Source organism: Garra rufa, chromosome 1, assembly GCF_049309525.1.
Source record: "Garra rufa chromosome 1, GarRuf1.0, whole genome shotgun sequence".
Classification (NCBI taxonomy): Eukaryota; Metazoa; Chordata; class Actinopteri; order Cypriniformes; family Cyprinidae; genus Garra; species Garra rufa.
This window is the reverse complement of record NC_133361.1, coordinates 92,087,130-92,109,186: the sequence shown is the minus strand read 5'-3', so window position 1 is coordinate 92,109,186 and position 22,057 is coordinate 92,087,130. Positions and strand designations below refer to the sequence as shown.

Here is a 22,057-nt window from a genome sequence, read left to right as displayed (position 1 = left end):
GTTTTTATATTGTAAAGAATTGGAGGATTTTCTAAGGAAATGTAAATGTTTAATTAAAGATGTGAGCGAAGGTTGGGATGAAAGTGTAATGGAATGGAAAAGAGTAGTGATGTTTGGTTGGGAAAAGAAGGGTCAACACAAAAAGTTTATAAATCTGTGTATAATGTTAATGAAAAGCGCAATTTGGGAAAGAAGAATTGTGGCCAAAAAAGAAAAAATGGTGTTAGAGGTTTGGACTGTTTTTAAAAGGAAAATAGAAGTATATGTAGAACAATTATATGTGTATTTTAAAAGTGAAAATATGCTGAAAGCTTTTTATGATGTTTTTACACCAACAGTTTGTAATGTTTTAGAGAATTTCATGTGCAAATTGCCAGGAAGAGAAAGAGCTTTCTAAATCTTAAGTATAAAAGGCATGATTTTAAACAAAAAATACGAGATGAGTAGATTATATTTTATCTTATTTTTATTTTTTTTTTATTTTCTTTCGTCTTTGTGTGGACAACTATATTGTATTGTTGATGTTTCTATTGGTTGAAAATTCATCTTATGTTTAATGTGTTCCTTTTGCTTTGTTGATGATAATGTGATGTATTTTTTCATGTTTATTTATTTTATGTCGTGAGACTTCTAATGTGAAGCACACATTGGAAAATTTGTATTATGAAATTTCTTTAATAAAAAAAAAAAAAAAAAAAAAAAAAAAAGAGCGCCCGATCTCGTCTGATCTCGGAAGCTAAACAGCGTCGGGCCTGCTTAGTACTTGGATGGGAGACCGCCTGGGAATACCAGGTGCTGTAAGCTTTTGCCTTTTCTTCACTATTTATATAATATGCTGGCTTTTAGAAAGACGTGTTTTACCGCTCTATTTATTACAATCATTTAAATGTATTATAGAGTTTTAAGTGTTTTACATGTTTTTTAGGCCATTTTATTACTCTTAACATTTTAAGTGAGTGTGTGTCTTTAAAAAATGGATGGTTGGCCTGCCATGTGACTAGACACATGACAGGAAGCAGGAAGTACAACTGTATAAGAGAGCAGCATGACAAACAAAGGACAGTCACCAAACTGTTGGATTGAGGAGTTGCTAATTTTAGAGCTCACCTTTCCATTCACCACCTGCAAACTTTGGATTACACTTTCTGTGGATTGTATATACACCGGTGGACACTCACATTGGACTTATCAACACACTGGGATTCTTGGACTGTTTTTAGGGTATGGACAAATGAACTGTATTCTTTTAACAGCGTTTACCTCGTTTTATCGTGTTGTTTTAAAGTCTTTTATGTGAACCTTGTAAATAAACCAAATCTATTTAAACCAATCTTCTTTTATGTCTCATTCTTTTAACCACTAGTCATCTCTCACAGTTAAATCTGACCCCATTTTAGTCTTGTAACTCGGCTGATAAGGCCGATTGTTACACTTGGATGGGAGACCGCCTGGGAATACCAGGTGCTGTAAGCTTTTGCCTTTTCTTCACTATTTATATAATATGCTGGCTTTTACGGAGGCTGATCTTTAAATGGCCCACTTTTTGGAGCAGCCCTCGCTTACGGCCATACCGCGCTGAGAGCGCCCGATCTCGTCTGATCTCGGAAGCTAAGCAGCGTCGGGCCTGCTTAGTACTTGGATGGGAGACCGCCTGGGAATACCAGGTGCTGTAAGCTTTTGCCTTTTCTTCACTATTTATATAATATGCTGGCTTTTAGAAAGACGTGTTTTACCGCTCTATTTATTACAATCATTTAAATGTATTATAGAGTTTTAAGTGTTTTACATGTTTTTTAGGCCATTTTATTACTCTTAACATTTTAAGTGAGTGTGTGTCTTTAAAAATGGATGGTTGGCCTGCCATGTGACTAGACACATGACAGGAAGCAGGAAGTACAACTGTATAAGAGAGCAGCATGACAAACAAAGGACAGTCACCAAACTGTTGGATTGAGGAGTTGCTAATTTTAGAGCTCACCTTTCCATTCACCACCTGCAAACTTTGGATTACACTTTCTGTGGATTGTATATACACCGGTGGACACTCACATTGGACTTATCAACACACTGGGATTCTTGGACTGTTTTTAGGGTATGGACAAATGAACTGTATTCTTTTAACAGCGTTTACCTCGTTTTATCGTGTTGTTTTAAAGTCTTTTATGTGAACCTTGTAAATAAACCAAATCTATTTAAACCAATCTTCTTTTATGTCTCATTCTTTTAACCGCATATAAAAGAAAACATGAAAACATGATACTGTTGCTTCTAATAGCAATACGAATTTGCTGATCGTTTCTTAAAGATTGTCTCTGCAGTGTGCTCTTCAATTGAGAGACGGGGTGTGTTTAGGAATGTCAGAGGAGGGAGGCGAGATGTCCAAAAAGGTCACGAGAGTCACGCTGGACGGATCCTGTGACCTACAGGCTCATGTAAATCTGCCTTTTCTGTTTATATGATTGAAATTTATGTCAGGAAAAAACTGGACATCTGTTTTTTTGGGTGCTCCCAGACAAAGAGCGGTTTCTGCTCACTGGGCGCGTTATCACTGTTTTAGTGTCCTGTGAATTACCGTCTTCCTGTGCTCCTGACGTGAATTAATGTTAACCGGGCAGGCCGGGTCAAAATTAGGGAAGGCTAGTAGACTAGTCGGCGTCTGGTGATCATCATGTGATGGTCATGGATAAATTTTATGGCTGGAAAGAGGGTCCTTTTGTTTCTTTGGAATGTGGCATTTTCTGTTTGATGCTTTGTTCGACCAAGATCCTACAATCAGTACAATTCAAATTAAAATAAATTATGGGTTTTGAAAAGACTGTGATTGATCTAGTGTTGTGAACACCTGTTGCTTATTTTGCTCAAGATCATTTTCTATTTAAGTCCCTTTGCCATACAGCCATGATTTCATGAGAGTTGACTTGAAAAAAAAAAAGACAAGAAAGCCACAATTTACAAAACAAGAGCTTATAGTTCTTTTGGATGAGGTGGGAAATAATAAAATCATGCTATTCTCAAAACTAAAAAACACTATTACAAATTCAGACAAAAAGAAAATTTGGGCTGAAATCACACAAAAAATAAATGCTTCTGGCAATGGGTATGAGAGAAGCCCAGAGGAAGTAAGGAACAAGTGGAGGGATTTCACAAGTGTTACCAAACGGAGGGCTGCAGCACGTAGAAGGGAAGAAAAGAAGACTGGGGGGGTGGGGGGGGGGTATCAATTCAGTTCCTCCTCTGAATGCAGAGGAAGAGAAAGTTTTGGCCATCCTGGGGCCTGAAGCATTGGAAGGGATCCCTGGAGGCATTGATGCATGTGCATCAACTAGGACTCAAACATCAGGCCTCCTCCAGTCTGGCCCTTCAGCATCTGGCCTCCTCCAGTCTGGCCCTCAGCATCAGGCCTCCTCCAGTCTGGCCCTTCAGCATCTGGCCTCCTCCAGTCTGGCCCTTCAGCATCAGGCCTCCTCCAGTCTAGCCCTTTAGTATCAGCAGTGGGTCCTGGGCTATTACTCCCTTCCCCTGACTCAACTCAGTCTGAGGCCTTCTCATGTGCTGAGCAACGTCCTCCTGATATTCCAGAACACCAGTCATTAATCTCCCGACAAAGGAGAAACAGGGGACGTTGTGGCTGCAGTGCAAAGCTGCTTCAGTCTGAAAAAAAAAAACTGAACTCCAGGAAATTAAGAAAGAATTGACTGCCCTGAGGGAGCGGCAAGACAGACATCATCAGGAGGTAATGGCCTACAGGAGGGCTAAATTAGAGTTATTACAACAACAGGCCCTCCTTAACCATGTTTTACCAACTGATAGTAAGTGCAAATGGCATTGTTCATGCATTACTCAGTATGTAAAGTCAAATCATGTGTGACTGACAGCTTTGTAACTTTTTGAAACTGTATTTTCTTTTCACAGACCCACAGATGTAACAATCTTCATCTTCATCTTCTTTTTATTTATATGTATGTATGTATGTATGTATTTTTATTTTTTGGCTACATTGTTGGCCACCATGCCTCCCAAAATCCAACCCCTCGTCCTAGTCGTGGGAGGTGGAAACAGACTGGGTCTGGCAAATGGGGCTCTGGTGAAGCTATGTGTGTTTTCAGTGACAAAGCAGTTCAAAGCCTTCATCAGCTGATTTGAAACACAAAATAAAATATACTATTTTATGTCCAAACATACTCTTTTGTAATATGTAAGTGCTTTTTTTTGTATATGACCTGTAAGTGCTTTGCTAGTACATTTGGCATTCATACAGTAGTTTAACATGTGGAAAAGTAAATTGACTCATCAAAGTAGTATACTAATGCCAGTTCAAAATATGGGCAATTGATGTGTGACGCTAAAGCATTTACCATGTCTTGTCATCCCTTATTAAATACCTGAATAATGTGACTAAGCCCAATTATGAAGCATATGTATGAAATGGAATTTTTAATTTAAAGTGGTAAGCCACCATCAGATACACTAAAACCATACATAAAGTTGTCTATGTAAGGATTTCTTAATTCACAACATTATATCAATGACAATATAAGCCAAATATAGCACAAAACACTGTTTTAAGTACTCAGATCATTTTTAAGAATGGCATGACAACTATGGAACCAACAGTATGACAACAGCCTTGTTTAAAACAAAAAAGTAATTAATGCATTAATAGGATAATGCTGTACCAAATTACTATAACAAATCTTGATTGTTAGCTAAGGTGTTTCTATAATCTCTCTGATATGGTGCAGCAGGTGTACTAAGAACTTTCCTAATAAAAACGGCATGCATATGTGTTTCAAGTGCTCAACAATGGCAGCTTTACAAAGAATTCTACAGCTTGAGCATAGAAGGCGGCACAGAAGTCAGACAGTTTACATAAATGCCTATATAAGGACACATTTCACCCCCCTTGACACACTAACTGATGATGCCATCTTGAGAAAATTCCGGCTTCCAAGGAACAAGATCCTTGAACTACTAGAGATGGTGAAAGCACACCTTCAGATGGCCACCAGAAGAAACTTTGCCTTAAGTCCAGCAGTGCAGTTGTTAGCTGCACTGCGTTTTTATGCTGTTGGGAGTTTCATGGAGGTGGTGGGTGATGGCCTAGGTCTCAGCAAGTCTTCGGTCAGCAAAACTGTGACAGCAGTAACACCTTTGCTGTTACACCTTTTAAAGGACATTCTGATTTTATCCAAAACACCAGAAGAAATCCAGCAGGCCAATCGACAGTTTTATAGCAATGCCAGCATCCCCAGAGTAATTGGAATTATCGATGGCACCCTTATTCCAGTAGCTAGCCCTGTTGTAAATGAGCCATTATACATTTGCAGGAAGGGCTATCCAGCTATTAATGTCCAAATAGTGTGTAATCACCAGGGGATGTTTACAGACATTGTTGCAAGATGGCCTGGGAGCACACATGACTCTTTTGTATGGGCCAATTCTGCAATTTGCCAGGTGGCTGAAGACGGTGGCTTTGGGGATAGCTGGCTGCTGGGAGACAGTGGCTATCCACTTCGCCCATACCTCATAACACCTGTGCAGCATCCAGCCACCATTGCAGAGGAGAGGTTTAATCAGGCCCATGGAAGGACACGCTCTACAGTGGAGAGGGCTATAGGACTGCTGTATCAGCAAGTCCAGTGGTGGCCTGAAGCTGAACCCCACCAAATGCTGCTCTGTAATTGTGGTTAGTGCAATTCTCTACAACATTGCAGTCAAGGAAAATGTCCAACTTCTTGATGAGGAAGACAGGGGTCTTGCTGGTGCTGAGGAAGATGGCACTTCTGATGATGATGATGATGATGATCAACACACATCAAGGCAGAATGCATCCTGAAGCAGAAGTCAGACAACTGTTAATTCAGAATGTTTGGTTAGGTTTTTTTATTTTTTTTTACAATTTGGATACTGTATTTTTTTGTTTAAATGAATCTGACATAACTTGTGTTGATAAATATTCTGTTTTTTTGGGCCTATATGGTTTGTCCCTGCAGACTTCATTTAAATACTTTTGCAAACAAGTAGGCTATATATTTTTTATAAAGCTTATGACAATATTCCATTTACTACTTCTGTGAACACAACACAAAACAACTTAAGCTACTTATTTATAACTTTCTTAACACTTAACACTCTATGCACTGTGTGATAGCAATCTGTCTAACGTCTGATTTCCGTTGCTTGTTACTTGTGTGAGTGCATTTTTAACTCAAATCATTCCAAAGTCCAGCAATTTTGTTTTTGCAAGTTTAATAACAAAAATTAACTGGAAATGTTGAACGGTCACTCCAATCTTGCATAAAACAAGTTCTAACGGCACTTGCCGGAAATGACATCAGCATAATTTTCAATATTTGTAAAAAATATTTTAAATAATTAAAATACAATTATTTTACAATTGCTCAATTCAATTACTTTAAACACATCAATATAAATAAACAAATAACTTATGTGGCTCTTACACACTGTATGTGCTGAATACGTGAACAGTAGGCCTACAGATAACATTAATTATAAGTGAAAAACTCTAACGTACTATGTTACAAATATTGTTAGGAGAATTTGTCTTTGGGAATGTTTTAACAAAGATACTCACTTGCAAACTGACATTTTCTTCGCACAAACGAAATCAAGGCTGCGCTCCAACCACCATAAATAATGCTTTCGTAGGGCACTTCGAAGGGAGAATAATTGCGATGGTCACGCTGTTATATCGTTTCAAAGTGAATTTACAATCAAAATACACCAAGTCTTCACAACACTAAGTCTTCCAAATCACTCGAAGTGGTCGGAGAAATCTTACAAACTAATAGGGCATAGGGTCGTTAACTGTGAATAGAACACATCCCAGCTGCGGTGAAATCAATGACGTCGACACAGAAAACTAACAAGGAACTATGTTTCTAGGAGAAACTTCATGTTTCTAGGTTTCTAGGAGAAAGTTTGGCCAGGCTCAGGTGGACCTCTTCGCGACTCGAGAGACATCGCAATGTCCCCTCTGGTTCTCTCTAGTTCCTCCAGCTCCTCTTGGACTGGACGCTATGGTACAGACGTGGCCGAGGCTTCGTCTGTACGCCTTTCCCCCGATCGCTCTGCTCCCGGGAGTTCTGGAAAGAGTACGCCGGTTCCGAGTGTGGCTGTTGCTAGTAGCCCCGTACTGGCCGGCCCGAGTATGGTTCTCAGACCTAGTCTCCCTCCTCGACGGCTCTCCATGGGAGATTCCCGTCAGGAGGGACCTCCTGTCTCAGGCTGGGGGCGCAGTTTGCCACCCCCACCCAGAGAGGTGGAAGTTATGGGTGTGGCCCCTGAGGGGGCGCAACTCATAGAAGCTGGTCTCTCAACCGAGGTTGTTGAGACCCTTCTTCAATCCAGAGCTCCCTCTACGAGGAAACTTTATGGCCTTAAGTGGAACCTGTTTGTTAGATGGTGTTACGAACACAGCTGTGACCCAGTTAACTGCCCCGATCGGTACAGTTCTGGAGTTCCTACAAACTCGCCTCTCCGCAGGGCTAGCTCACTCCACTCTGAAGGTGTACGTGGCGGCTATATCTGCCTTCCACGCCCCTCACGGTGGCCTCTCAGTGGGCAGAGACCCCTTGGTCATTCGTTTTCTCCGTGGTGCACTCAGGTTGAGGCCTCGAGTGAAACCCAGGGTTCCCACGTGGGACCTAGCTGTCGTGCTAGAAGCTCTATGCAAGCCTCCATTTGAGCCCATAGAGGAGATCACAGATCGCATGCTTACCATTAAGACAGCGCTCTTGTTAGCTCTCACCTCTCTAAAGAGAGTAGGGGACCTTCAGGCCCTTTCAGTGGCCCCTTCTCACTTAGACTTTGCCCCTGGGATGGCCAAAGCTTTTCTTTACCCCAGAGTCGGGTACGTACCGAAGGTCCCGTCCCTAGCACCACAGCCTATCACGCTACAAGCGTTCTATCCTCCTCCTTTCCTGGAGCCGGATCACAGGAAGTTCAATTGCATGTGCCCAGTCAGAGCATTAGATGCATACGTCCACAGAGCTGCCCTGTGGCGCAAATCAGAACAGCTGCTTGTCTGTTACGGCCCTCCTAAGAAGGGCCACCCGGCTGCTAAGCCTACTATTAGTAGATGGATCATTGATGCTATATCTACTGCTTACGAGTCCTCTGGTCTCCCATCACCGATCGGAATCAAGGCTCACTCCACTCGAGGCCTCTCAGCCTCGAAAGCTCTGACGGCAGGTGTCCCCATCCAGGACATCTGCAATTCTGCGGGTTGGTCCTCGCCCCTGACCTTCGTCAGGTTCTACGAAATCGACCTCAGAGCCGCTCCAGGCTCCTTCGTCTTAGACTCAACTTAGAGAAAAGCCACTAAGATCAGCCATCTCCCTAGCCAGGAGGAGACTTCTCTAGGCGCATTCTTTTAGTTAAAAGAAGAGAAGTCGCTACTCGCCACATCCTCCTCGTGTGCCTGAGGGCCGAGGAGCGTTTTCCGGATCTTTGAAGCCTTTGTCCGTGGAAGACTAGACAAAGGACAATTCTCTCGTGTCCTGCGATGGTTTCCAGGCCGAGCTCACTCAGTCCCTCTTGGGCTGGCGAATTCCAGACAAAGGACTATAACTCCCCGTGGGCCTGAGGGCCGGGGATCACTTCACCTCTTGTCCGTAGAAAGCTAGACAAAGGTTCTCCCTCTCAAGCCCTGGTAGGCTCACCAGGCCAAGTTCATTCAGTCCCTCTTGCTCTGGCGTAACCCCAGGCAAAGGACTAAGACTCCTCGAGTGCCTGAGGGCCGAGGAGTACCTCTCTCTACGGCTTACGACCTGGCAAGGCTAAGACAAACTATGGCTCGGTCCCTCTTGTTCTGGCCCTCCCCAGACAACGGACTAAGACTAAGTCTGCTTTATCCTCGTGTGCCCGAGGGCCGAGGATCTTACAACCCTCTTGTCCGCGGGATGCTAGACAATGGTCCATTTCCCTCGCGTGCTGGCAAGATTACCAGACCGAGCGTAATTCGGTCCCTCTGATTCTGGCCTTTCCCAGACCAAGGACTAAGACTCCTCGTCTGCCTAAGGGCCGAGGAGTGCCTCTTGCACTGGATGGCTACCAGGTAGAGGCCCATACTGTCCTCCCCGTGTGCTCGAGGGCCGGGGACTGCAGTGCCCTCTTGTCCGCACAAAGCTAGACAAAGGCTTATTCTCTCGCGTCCTGGAGTAGTACCAGGCCGAGCTCTTGAGTCCCTCTTGCTCTGGCAGAACCCCAGACAAAGGACTACCTCTCCTCGTGAGCCCGAGGGCCGAGGAGTACCTCTCGTTCTGGCTGGCGACCAGACAGGGGTGGACCACCTGGCTGAGGTCCGTCTCTCCCTCTGCACCTATTAATGTAAACAGGCAAAGGTCGAGAACTCCATCCTCGTGAGCCCGAGGGCCGAGGATCATATCACCCTCTTGTCCGTGGAACACTAGACAATGGTTTATCTTCCTCGCGTTCTGGAAGTCCACCAGACCGAGTGTACTTCGGTCCCTCTGGTTCTGGCCTTTCCCAGACCAAGGACTAAGACTCCTCGTCTGCCCGAGGGCCGAGGAGTGCCTCCTGCACCGGCTGGCTACCAAGCGGAGGCCCATACTGTCCTCCCCGTGTGCCTGAGGGCCGGGGACTGCAGTGCCCTCTTGTCCGCACAAGGCTAGACAAAGGCTTATTCCCTCGCGTCCTGGCGGAGTACCAGGCCGAGCTCTTGAGTCCCTCTTGCTCTGGCGGAACCCCAGACAAAGGACTACTTTCTCCTCGCGAGCCTGATGGCCGAGGAGTACTCTTGAGGTCGAGTACACCGTCCTCGTGGGTCTGAGGACCGAGGACCACTTTCCTTCTGTCCACATAGACAGTGGTTATTGCAGTCCCTCTTGTTCTGGCTATCTCCCAGACAAAGGACTAAGACTCTGCGTGTGCCTGAGGGCCGCGGAGTACCTCTCGCTCTGGCTGGCGACCAGACAGAGGAAGACTACCTTTCCTCGTGTGCCCGAGGGCCGAGGTCCACAGGGCCTTCTTGTCCGCGGAATGCTAGACAAGGGCTCCTTTTCTTTCCACCCTGGTCAAGCAGACACAGCGCAGGGTCCTGGAAATTATGGGGGCGTTGGTAGTCTCGTTCCCCATAGCGTTTCTAGACGCGGCTCGAGTTCCCGGAAGGGAACGTCTCGGGTTACGTATGTAACCTTAGTTCCCTGAGGGAACGAGACGCCGCGTCTCGGACCATAATTCCCGCCCCTGCGGCGCTCGCTTCATTCCTTAGAGCTGCCGCGGCTTCAAACGCACGTGCTTTATACTTCCTGGTCGATGACGTCACCGCGCCTGTGACGTCACTCCCGTCATTTCATTGGTTGTAGACATGATTCAGAGTGCGGCCCGCCAATGGCGTTCCCCATAGCGTTTCTAGACGCGGCGTCTCGTTCCCTCAGGGAACTAAGGTTACATACGTAACCCGAGACGTTTTTGAGTGATGACCCAAGTGTTTGTGGTCCACAGCGCACCCCTGAAAGTTACAATTCTGCTGTTTATGATCTACAAAGTGATTCCAGTCAAGCCATCAAAGGCATAAAGGTAAACTCTATTTTAAATATTTTGAAATCTTTCCTTGTTCGCCAGCCCAGTCTCCCACCCTGTTTAGGGCATGACATATTCAAAGCTGTCTTATCCAATGATGTTGCCTTGTGCTTGAAGTATTTCATTAAGAAGAAACAATGGCATACATATTCAGTTTTAAACCGACGCATCAAGCAGTTCAAGTACAAAGGTACTGATGCTCTCACCAAGCCATGTGCTGTCAACTCTAAGGATGTACTCAAACTAGTTAGTTTGAACCGTGCCCGAGTGCGTTTGACCACCATAGCGCGGTTCGTTTGACTAGTGTGAGTGCTCCGAGCTGTGCCCGGGCGCGGCTCGATTAGTCGGCACTGGCCCGCTTGGAAGAGGTGGGCCAGAGCACGGTTCAGTTGGACTCGGGCGCAGTTCGCATGCAGTGTGAGCGCTAACCTAACTGGAGCACGGAACAGGACGTGTGATGTCACGCTTTTGCGAGGTAATCAGCGCTTTTATAGTCCATAATCAAAGCTGCAAAATCCTTGCTGCACTTCAGCTGGTATTTTGCAAACCTCCTCATACAAGCAGCACGATTGCGTGAAAAATTTCATGCCACAAACGCAATAGACATGTTTAACAATAGGCTGTGGACCACCGCAGAAAAAACGACTCAAAATTACTATCCACAAAGTAAAAAGAGCGATGGACTATTGCGTTCAGCGAGAACGCCGCTCTTTCTGTTTATCTTGAAACCGTCAAACCATGACGTAAGCGTGCTCCGGCACGAATGCTGAAACCCTATGTGAGTGCAGGCCAGAGGGGGAGTGGTGAGGGGGGACAATCGTACTCTGGCCCGGTTCATGTCAACCGTGCCTGGTGTGAGTACACCCTAAGGTGCCTAAGCTTCTAAAGTCTTTGGTCATTTTTGAGCGATATGGTATCAGTCTAATCAAAGTTATGCTAAAAGTGGTAATGCCAGACCCGGAGTTTGGCTGAATGGATTCCAAAACAGTAAAACTGAAATGTTTAAGTCTAGAGGAGTTTGGAAATTAGCCTATTTTCAAAAATAGTGGTGTGTTCCTTTAACTGTGTTAAAATATATTTATATATATATATATATATATATATATATATATATATATATATACAACTAGTTGTTTTTTTTAAATAACTAAGTTAATTTGTTACACTGACAGCTTAATTTTCTCATATTTAGTTTTGTAAAATATATATAATTGAATTTCAAAAGTATATTTATTATAATTAAAATAATTTCATGGTAAATACTTATTACCTTATTGACCTTTGAAAAGAATTTAATGTATTCAAAGTAAATGTTTAATTATGAGTAAATGTTTCTGTTTTAGTTTGTCTTTTTTTTTGTAACAGTGATATTCAAATCAAAAATAAATATGTAAATTTATACTTGTATTAGAAATTATATATGTTATATGTAATATAGATTAGTAGCTATTCAGTGGAAAGAGCTATTGCATCCGAAACATCTGCACCAGGCAGTATGCAGGATACCTGTTTTTGACTATTTAACATAGTACAGAGATTGAGGAGCTGGAAGACATTTCACTTCCTACTCGTGTTGAAGAGTTCACAGTGGATGAAGATCCTGTGAACATAATCATTTGGGTCAGGGGCCCAGAATTCACAGCAACGCCCCTGTTTGGGGAGATCAACGCTGCAGAGATTACCATTTCACGAAGGTGCAGAAAATGCCAAGCTTGGCAGACAGATTTGAATGCACAAGGAAAGTATCATCGGTGTCACAGATGTGCACTTTTGCACAATTGCCAGAACTCTGAATGCATTGCAAAAGGGAAAGAGTCCATCGTGGGCAGTTTTGGCAAAGAAGATGTGAACTTGTCCAACAGTGTCCTGAAACGATATTTGATAGATGAGAAGCTGTTACACTTACTTGCAGATAGCCAGGATATTGAAGAGTTAAGTCTGGAAAAGTGTAAAATCAAAATGCAAAACAACATTGTTTTTTGTTTGAAAAAAACATCAATTCATGCATTGGCAGCATCTAGTCAGAAAGAAGTACCAGCAAAAAGTAGCTTCAGTTCCATGGGTCAGAGAAGTAGCTGAAGAGTCAACTGAAGGTGAAGTACCTTTAATATCTGAGGAACAAAAAGGTGGCAGTTGGAACAGTTGTGGACGAAGATACTGTTACATGTTTCCTTGTGTTTCTGGTCTTTTGCATTGTTCTGATTTGGTTTCTCCCTTTGTCTCCCCCTGTTGTTCTGCTGTAGTTGGTTTGTCCCTCATTATTGTCTCCACCTGTCAGTCATTAGTTTTACCCTTTAAAAGTCGTTTGCCCTTCTGTGTCTTTGTGTCGTCTTAAAGTTATTTTGCTGGCGTTTTTCTGGATTCCCTGTCTATTATAAATAAATACGTTCGTTGGATCTAGTTCTGACTCTTCGAGTTATCACTCTGGCTCCTCAGCAACCAGTAAGCATAACAGATACAGTGGACAAAGAAGTTGAAGTTGCGATGCAGATTGAGGAAGAAGTAGCAGGTATAACATAAGTAATGTTATTTAATATGTATTGAATATGTTAGTATTTGTTATTTTTGTGGTTTTATGTCACATGTCATGCATGTATTGTTTTATGGTTGTCTCTTTGTCTTTGTTACACTTTTTGTTCTGTGTTGTGTTGTGTTGAAATATCTTTCTGTTTATCAACTAGCAAAGATGAGTGCGTAATCGGCGATCATAAAATTTGGATATTTGAACCACAAAACAGTAATATCGGGAAGTTTAAAGAAAAAACACAGTGCTGAGTGCAAATTTTGCCACATTCTGATCACTGAGTCGTGTGGGACCACATCAAACTTCCAAAGACACTTTCAACGGAAACACATCCAGAGTTAAGATAATTCTATTTTAGCTAACGTCAACTCATGACTTTCTAAAATGTATGTGGTTCAAGCATACAAAGATGGGCTCCCAGAGCGTATTTACGCTGGCTCTTGGTGTGCATGTAGCCCTACACTAAGCTTGTCTTGTTGGTTAAAAGTGCTGTTATGGCGGGAGTAACTTAGGAGGGGGCAGCCAGGTTAGCTATATGTATATGTATATGTATATGTATGTGTATATATATATATATATATATATATATATATACTAGGGATGCAACAATACAGTTAGTCCACGGTTCAATACGTACCTCGGTTTTTAACCACGGTTTTCGGTTCGGTTCGGTTCTGATATCTTGCCACTTCAGTGTGTTTTTTTTTTTTTGGAACAAATTAACCAAATACTCCTGTAAACCTCTGCACACTAGATAAAGTGTGGTTTAGTATGTGTCTGCTTATTTTTTCTTTTGAGAGAGGTATATTTTTTTAGATTTTTACGCTAAATAAAATGGGTTTTATTCATACTGGATGCCAGAGTGCGCCCTTGTGCAAAAACAAAACACATATGCATCAAAGAAGTAGTGCTAATAACTTTCTGTTCCAGCTTCTCTAATATGGATAAAAGCATCGCTATTGCTGCAACTTATTAAAAACAAGATTTAACGGTAAACGTTTTGAATGATGAAATATAAGGACAATAAACACTCGTCTGCAATAATATATGGTTTATCTGTGTTCTTCAAGCCATCTCGGGTATTTTCATAAGCCATTGCTAATCGACATACATTGAATGAGTACAGAATTTATTGTCTGCTTCATTCTGTGATGAGAATCCACATCAGATCACAACATAAGGAAGTTATTTCAAACACTCGACTGATGTTGTGAATTAAAAACAAGTTATAATGTAACTTTTGTTGGACAACAGGTTTAGAAAGGCTTATCATTGCATGTCATTAGAATGGAAGATGCTCTGCGTGTTGCGTTATTTTTTTCAAATATAAGACGGGAAGCGTTTTCTCATTTCAGCACATGAAATCGTGGGCAAACATACAGCAAATTCCAAGAGAAATAAAAGGAAGGAAGAGATTTAGATGCAAAACCGAAAAACCGCAATTCACAAGCGCGTATTGAACCGTGGATGTCGTTGTCAGGATGTCACCTCAACCACACACTAGAGTCACACCCTCAGAAGAACCTCCCACTCATTCAGGATCACCTGAGTACTAATTACTAGCACCTGACTTCACTTACCACACCCTATATATACGCACTGCATTCAGTCACTCACCATCTGGTGAACAGATCGCACTCCATGCTATGCTGCTCCTCTGGATCCTGTTTGGACTCTGTTTCACTCCTCTGTGCCGGCTTACCACATTACCATTACCCAAGGACTATTCAGATAAGACTATCCATCTTTCAAATCAACATTGCAATTGCCTGAAACTTACCTGCTGTTTTAATAAACTTACCTCATTTTTATATACTCTTACCTCCATCTTTGCATTCGTCTGTGTGTGTGACAGAAGACCAGATCGTACCGAAATGACCACCGAAGAGGCCACTGCACCAAACCCTTTCACCGAACTCATCAACGCTTTCAAGGCGGCTCTCACACCATCTCCACAGCCGCCATCTGCCTCAGGAAGTCCCATGGCCATTCCTACAACGTTTGCTGGAGAAGCGGCTGAGTGCAGCGGTTTTCTACTACAGGTCGATTTATACATCCGGATGCAACCACAACAATTCCCCACGGACGATTCCAAGGTAGCTTTTCTCATCTCTCTGTTAACCGGCAAAGCATTACAATGGGCCAAAGCCATCTGGAATGCAAATAATCCCATCATTCATTCTTTTGAGCAGTTTACCAGTCATTTTTCCGAAGTATTTAGCACCACGACCAGTATACTCACAGTCTCAGACCAACTCTTCCGGCTACAACAAGGATCTTCTTCGGTGCACGAATACACTCTTAATTTCCGCACGCTGGCGGCGGCTAGCGGCTGGAACGAGATCGCTCTGCTAGGAGCTTACCGACAAGGCCTTCATCCAGACATTCGAGCAGCCATGGCGCTGTACGACGATTCCATCGGTCTAGAGACTTTTCTACAACGAACCACTCGAGTTTCCCAGCGACTAGCCGCCTGCCAGCCCTCACAAACCGCTCCTCAGTCCGCTACGGTGGCAGCTTGTCCTCCAGTACCAGAACCCATGATTATCGATTCCACTAGACTCTCCAGGACGGAACGTCAACGCCGTATCACCTCTGGACTCTGTTTATATTGTGGCCAACCCGGTCATTTTCTGCACAACTGTCCAGTCAGACCCCCACGTCCAGTGGTGAGTACAATTCAATCAGAAATACCGACTGCTCAACTTACCTTAATTCCAGTAACAATTCATACTGCCGAACGCCATCTCTGTCTCTCTGCTCTTATTGATTCAGGTGCGTCGGATAACTTCATCTCCCAAGACTGTCTAGAGAATCTTCAGTTACGCCGACAACGACACTATCCAGAGTATGCTGTACGAACTATTCAAGGAAAACCACTGGGACGTGGGCGGATTCGGTATTCATCACCAACTGTCACTCTGCAAGTAGGATTGTTTCATCAAGAAAGGATTAAATTTCTGGTACTGGAGCATTCCACCGTCGACATCATCCTCGGTCGTCCATGGCTACACATCCACCATCCAGAACTCCGCTGGGATCCCTGTGACATCATCGGCTGGAGTAAGCACTGTCTCAAGAATTGTATGTCCTCTCAACTACCTGTTTCTGGCTCTCTATCCATAGCTTCTACAAAGATCGAAAGCCCCGATACTAACATCTCGGTCGAAATCCCAGCGGAGTACATGGACTACGAGGATGTATTTAGTAAGCAAGCTGCCACCCATCTTCCTCCACACAGGCCATGGGACTGCGCTATCGATCTGCTACCTGGAGCTCAACTACCCAAGGGACGGGTATATCCACTGTCCAACCCGGAGCACCAGGCGATGGAGGAGTACATTCAAGAGGCTTTAGCACAGGGATTCATTCGCACATCTACCTCACCGGCCGCTTCCAGCTTCTTCTTCGTGGGTAAGAAGGATGGAGGTCTCCGTCCCTGTATAGATTATCGACAACTCAATTCTCAGATAATTCAACAGCCTTATCCACTACCACTCGTTCCTGCCACCCTCGAGGAACTCCGCGGAGCTCGCATCTTCTCCAAGCTGGACCTGCGGAGTGCTTATAACCTCGTTCGTATTCGGGAGGGAGACGAGTGGAAGACGGCCTTTATAACACCAACTGGCCACTATGAGTATCTGGTTATGCCCTACGGTTTGTCCATCAGTCCCTCAGTCTTCCAAACGTTTATGAACGAGGTGTTCCGGGAGTTTTTACATCAGTTTGTAGTAGTCTATATTGACGACATTTTGATTTACTCCCGGAACCAGGCCGAACATCGCCAGCACGTCCGTCAGGTCCTCCAAGTCCTACGTCAACACCACCTATTCCTGAAGCTGGAGAAGTGCGAGTTTCACAAGACAGCGGTACAGTTCCTGGGCTATAACATCAGCTCCGAGGGTGTGCAAATGGACCAAGAAAAGGTGCAAGCCATTCAAGATTGGCCTCAACCCCACACCATCAAGGAACTGCAAAGATTTCTGGGTTTCTCCAATTTCTACCGCCGGTTCATCAAGAATTACAGTTCCATTACTGCACCTCTGACCTCCCTCCTTCGTGGACAACCTAAACATCTTAGTTGGAATTCCCCTGCCCTCGAAGCTTTCCACCAACTAAAGAAGATTTTCAGCACTGCTCCTCTTCTGCACCACCCGGATCCGGAGCGTCCCTTCGTGGTCGAAGTCGACGCATCTACCATCGGCGTCGGAGCAGTGCTGTCCCAAGCGGCTGGTGACTCCTCACTCCTCCATCCCTGTGCCTACTTCTCCAAGAAGCTGTCCTCGGCGGAGCAGAATTATGACGTAGGCAACAGAGAGCTATTAGCCATCAAGCTCGCCTTGGAAGAGTGGCGTCACTGGCTGGAAGGGGCTAAACATCCAGTCACGATCATCACCGATCATAAGAATCTCCAATATCTCCGAGAGGCTAAACGGCTCAACCCAAGACAAGCCAGATGGGCCTTATTCTTTACTCGATTCCAGCTGAAGATTACCTACCGTCCCGGATCAAAGAACATACCCGCAGATGCTCTATCTCGACAATTCTCCAGTGATGCCCCCATTGAACCTGACTACATCCTTCCCCCTGAGATCATTGTTAGCCCCATCCAGTGGGACATCGACACCTGGATCCAAGACGCCACTCTCCAAGAGCCTGCTCCGCCTGAGTGTCCAGAAGGTAAGATCTATGTCCCAAGCTCCCAACGACAACACCTTCTGGACACGGTACACCAATCTCCGGGCTCTGGACACCCAGGTAGCAGAAGGACCCTCTCGCTGCTCCAATCTCGTTACTGGTGGTCCAGTATGGCCCGAGATGTCATCAGGTACGTCCAGAGCTGCTCGGTCTGTGCCACAACTAACACCTCTCGTCATTTGCCCGCAGGAAAGCTGGTGCCTCTCCCTGTTCCAGAGCGACCCTGGTCCCACCTCGGGGTTGACTTTGTGACGGACCTTCCCAACTCTGAAGGCAACACCTGTGTGCTCGTTATCGTGGACCGATTCTCCAAGGCGTGTAAACTGGTTCCCCTACGAGGTCTCCCTACGGCCTTGGAAACCGCCGAGGTCCTCTTCCAGCACGTCTTCCGTCACTTTGGTCTCCCCGAGGAAATAGTATCGGACCGGGGTCCTCAATTCATCTCTCACGTATGGAAAGCCTTTTTCAAATCTCTCGGTGTGTCTGTCAATCTTTCCTCAGGATATCATCCGCAGACCAATGGCCAGACTGAGAGAAAGATCCAAGAGCTGGGACGTTACCTCCGGGCCTACTGTTCGGATGACCAACACAGCTGGAGCAGGTTCCTCCCGTGGGCCGAGTACGCACAAAACTCCCTACGCCAAGATACCACCGGCCTGACACCCTTCCAGTGCGTGCTTGGTTTTCAGCCTCCGCTGTTCCCCTGGACGGAGGAACCCACTCATGTTCCAGCTGTAGACTACTGGTTTCGAGAGAGCGAGAGAGTGTGGGACTCAGCTCATCGTCACATCCAGAGAGCCATCCGTCGACACAAGGACTTTGCCGATGCTCACAGGAGACCTACTCCATCATACCAGCCTGGAGACAAAGTGTGGCTCTCCACCAAGGACATCCGGCTAAGGCTACCCTGTCGCAAGCTGAGTCCCCGCTATATTGGTCCGTTCGAAATCCTGAGGCAGATCAATGAAGTCACATACCAGCTTCAGCTCCCACCCAGGTACAGAATTCACCCCACCTTCCACGTATCACTCCTGAAACCATTCTTTCCCACAGAGTCCACCGGAGCTGAAGCTGGACCTCCTCCTCCAGAGATCCTGGATCAACCGTCTATCTACACCGTACGAGAGATCCTGGATTCCCGACGTCGAAGGGGACACTTGGAATATCTCATCGACTGGGAGGGGTACGGACCGGAAGAACGTTCCTGGGTGGTTAGAGACGATGTACTTGATCCTCAACTCCTGGCTGATTTCCATCGAAACCACCCAGATCGTCCTGCCCCTCGCGGTCGTGGTCGCCCTCGACGTCGGAGTAGGGCGTCGGGAGCCGCCCCTGGAGGAGGGGGTAATGTCAGGATGTCACCTCAACCACACACTAGAGTCACACCCTCAGAAGAACCTCCCACTCGTTCAGGATCACCTGAGTACTAATTACTAGCACCTGACTTCACTTACCACACCCTATATATACGCACTGCATTCAGTCACTCACCATCTGGTGAACAGATCGCACTCCATGCTATGCTGCTCCTCTGGATCCTGTTTGGACTCTGTTTCACTCCTCTGTGCCGGCTTACCACATTACCATTACCCAAGGACTGTTCAGATAAGACTATCCATCTTTCAAATCAACATTGCAATTGCCTGAAACTTACCTGCTGTTTTAATAAACTTACCTCATTTTTATATACTCTTACCTCCGTCTCTGCATTCGTCTGTGTGTGTGACATGATGTGCATTATTCAGTAGTGTCCTGCATTAGTCAAAATCATGGCAGTCCAGCACATCCAGATGTGAATAAATGTAAATATTCAATGATTGCTGATGATTGCGCAATTTGCACCTGCACCCGCTCCGTCTCCCGCACCAGTAACAGTTAATATAAATCAGTACATGATAATGAAAACAATACCTTACAAATAAAAAAAGCAGATTTTTACGATCAGAAATTTCTTAAACCAGTGAACCCCTGTAAACATTTTAGTCCAAGGATCCAGTAAACAAATGCGTTAAAATAGAAAGTTCAAAAGGAAATTCACAAATGAAGCATATACCCACTTCTCCCGGCACCACTACACCCCTGATTAGCAATTTGCCGCGTTTGTTTAGCTTACGGCCATATGTGTAAATGTGAATGAATGGTGCGTACACCGTACATTTGTACTTTTTGCAGCGCGACAACATTTTTGACATCCTGGAATGTGTGATAAACATCGCCGTATGTCCTCTGACGTAACATTAGGAGCTTCACTTCAGGAGTCACTTCAGTCACTGCAAGAGGACACAGGGAGTTGAAGAAACTTGTGCCTTGATACTGGGATACTGACACCACTGGTTTGTGCCTCATCAACCCAAAGAGCAAGGCATACATGTAGAAGGTACAGCAGAAAGACTTGCCTTGAATTTAAGGTCCACCTGGTGTTCAGCTTTACACAAAACCTGGCTCCGGGTTCCAGAAGGGTGATGAGATTCTGGATGTACTGAGGTGTGGCAGAGGGTCATGTTTTCTAGAAGCTTTCATCGCCACCAGTGCACTTTTATTCTAGGTAAGTTAAAATTATAAGACAATATCATGTGTATATTTAAGTAGTGTTGTAACAATACTCCCAATAAAAAGTATTTATTTCCAATAATGACAACAGGGATCAGGAAGATGGCAAAAAGAGGCAAATTTTTTTTTTTTAAGTTAAAGGCATTCTTCACCGTTTCCAAGGTACGCCAAAAGCGCAAATATTTTTGTGGTGTTTGACGTCTGTGACTGTATCTACATGTACATTTAACAATAATGTTGTTTTAGAATATTTGTTTCGTTGTAGTCAGTTTTTGTAAACATGGATATTTGAAGGTTTTGATATACTGTATGTAGTTTTCACAAATACAGGGAATGATTTTATATAAATGCTTTAATGTGAGGTTTGTTTCATATTTACGTTCAATTGTTTTATATATGTGATTTCTGAGGCAAAACCAAAAAATGCAGGGGAATTGTGGTGTGTTGTACCACATATAGTATCGTTCTGGACTGAAATACCAGCCTAATATTTATTTTTCTTCATTTTCAGTGAAGTAATAACAAATTTGATAATTTTTTTTTCATGTTTTGATTTAAAATATAATTTGCAGTGTTCCCAATGCATTTGTGTGTATTAAAATAAAAGTTATGATTTTGAGCTTTACTCACTTTTTTAGACACATTGCTATTCTTTTGAACAACTGTATATGGTGGTGGTGTATGTCATAATGTATATGTAGGAATGTATAGATATTTTATAAACATGATATATTGTGTGGCTGTAACATTTGTTAGAATTTAATGTAAATATTTTATATATTGTGTTGTATGTTTTCTTAAGGACTCCCAGGCTGACTCCGGCTGTAGGGACTGGGCCAAGAGCTGAGCCATAGGTCGCTCCAACATGGTTTCCTGAACCGTCTGCTCCACCATGGCTTTCTGAGCTTCCTGATCAACAATGGCTCCCTGAACTGTCTGTACAGCTATTGCCCCTGAGCTCCCCAATCTGCGATGGCTTCCTGAGCTCCATGATCTGCCATGGCTTTCTGAGTTTCCTGATCAACAAAGGCTCTCCAAGCTCCTTGATTCGCCCTGGAGGCCTTCTATGTCTCCCTCAGTTACCGGCCTTCAGGGGGCCAATACCCCTCCCCGGTTGATTGATATGACGCAAGACATCTGGGAGGGGGGAGTTTTGTCACATTTATGGACTGATTTTGCCTTGTTTTTTCCCATCTTCGTTTCTGTTTGGTTCTAGATTCCTTATTTGGTCATGTTTAGTTAATTATTTCCTGCTGCACCTGAGTTTAATTATCCTGTGTATATAAGTTCCTGCTTGTCCCTTCCTTTTTGACCGGTCTAAAATGTCTTTACATTGTGTTGGATGTATGTTCTCCTTACCGGTCTGGATTACCCTTTGTGGATTTTATTAAAAAAAAAGTTTAGTTTAATTCTAGTCTTGTTGCATACACACAGTCGTGACACTATGAAGGTAAAAGTGATATAAGGCTAAAAACGTTTTAAAGTACTGTGTGTGACTTTCATAGTGCAAACTGTGAAGAGTTTTACCCACTGTGTGAGCAGTGTATAGTTAAAAATGACAGAATTGTGTAATTTAACAACAGAAAAATGCTTTCTTATTATTATTAGTAATATTTTGATTGAGAGAAATCAACACATGGAATTGAGTGACATACTCTACATAGTCACAATTTGAGGATTTGAAACTACAGTAAAGCAAATGGCCTGGTATGGCCTTAG

The 22,057-nt window shown here is 44.1% G+C and overlaps 1 non-coding gene across 1 annotated transcript; it reads left to right on the top strand.

Moving 5' to 3' along the window:
• The first annotated feature begins 1,557 nt into the window (after positions 1-1,557).
• LOC141299264 (5S ribosomal RNA) lies at positions 1,558-1,676 on the top strand. Its single transcript, XR_012341742.1, has one exon. It is a non-coding gene; the product is annotated as a 5S ribosomal RNA (ribosomal RNA).
• The last annotated feature ends 20,381 nt before the right edge of the window (positions 1,677-22,057 follow it).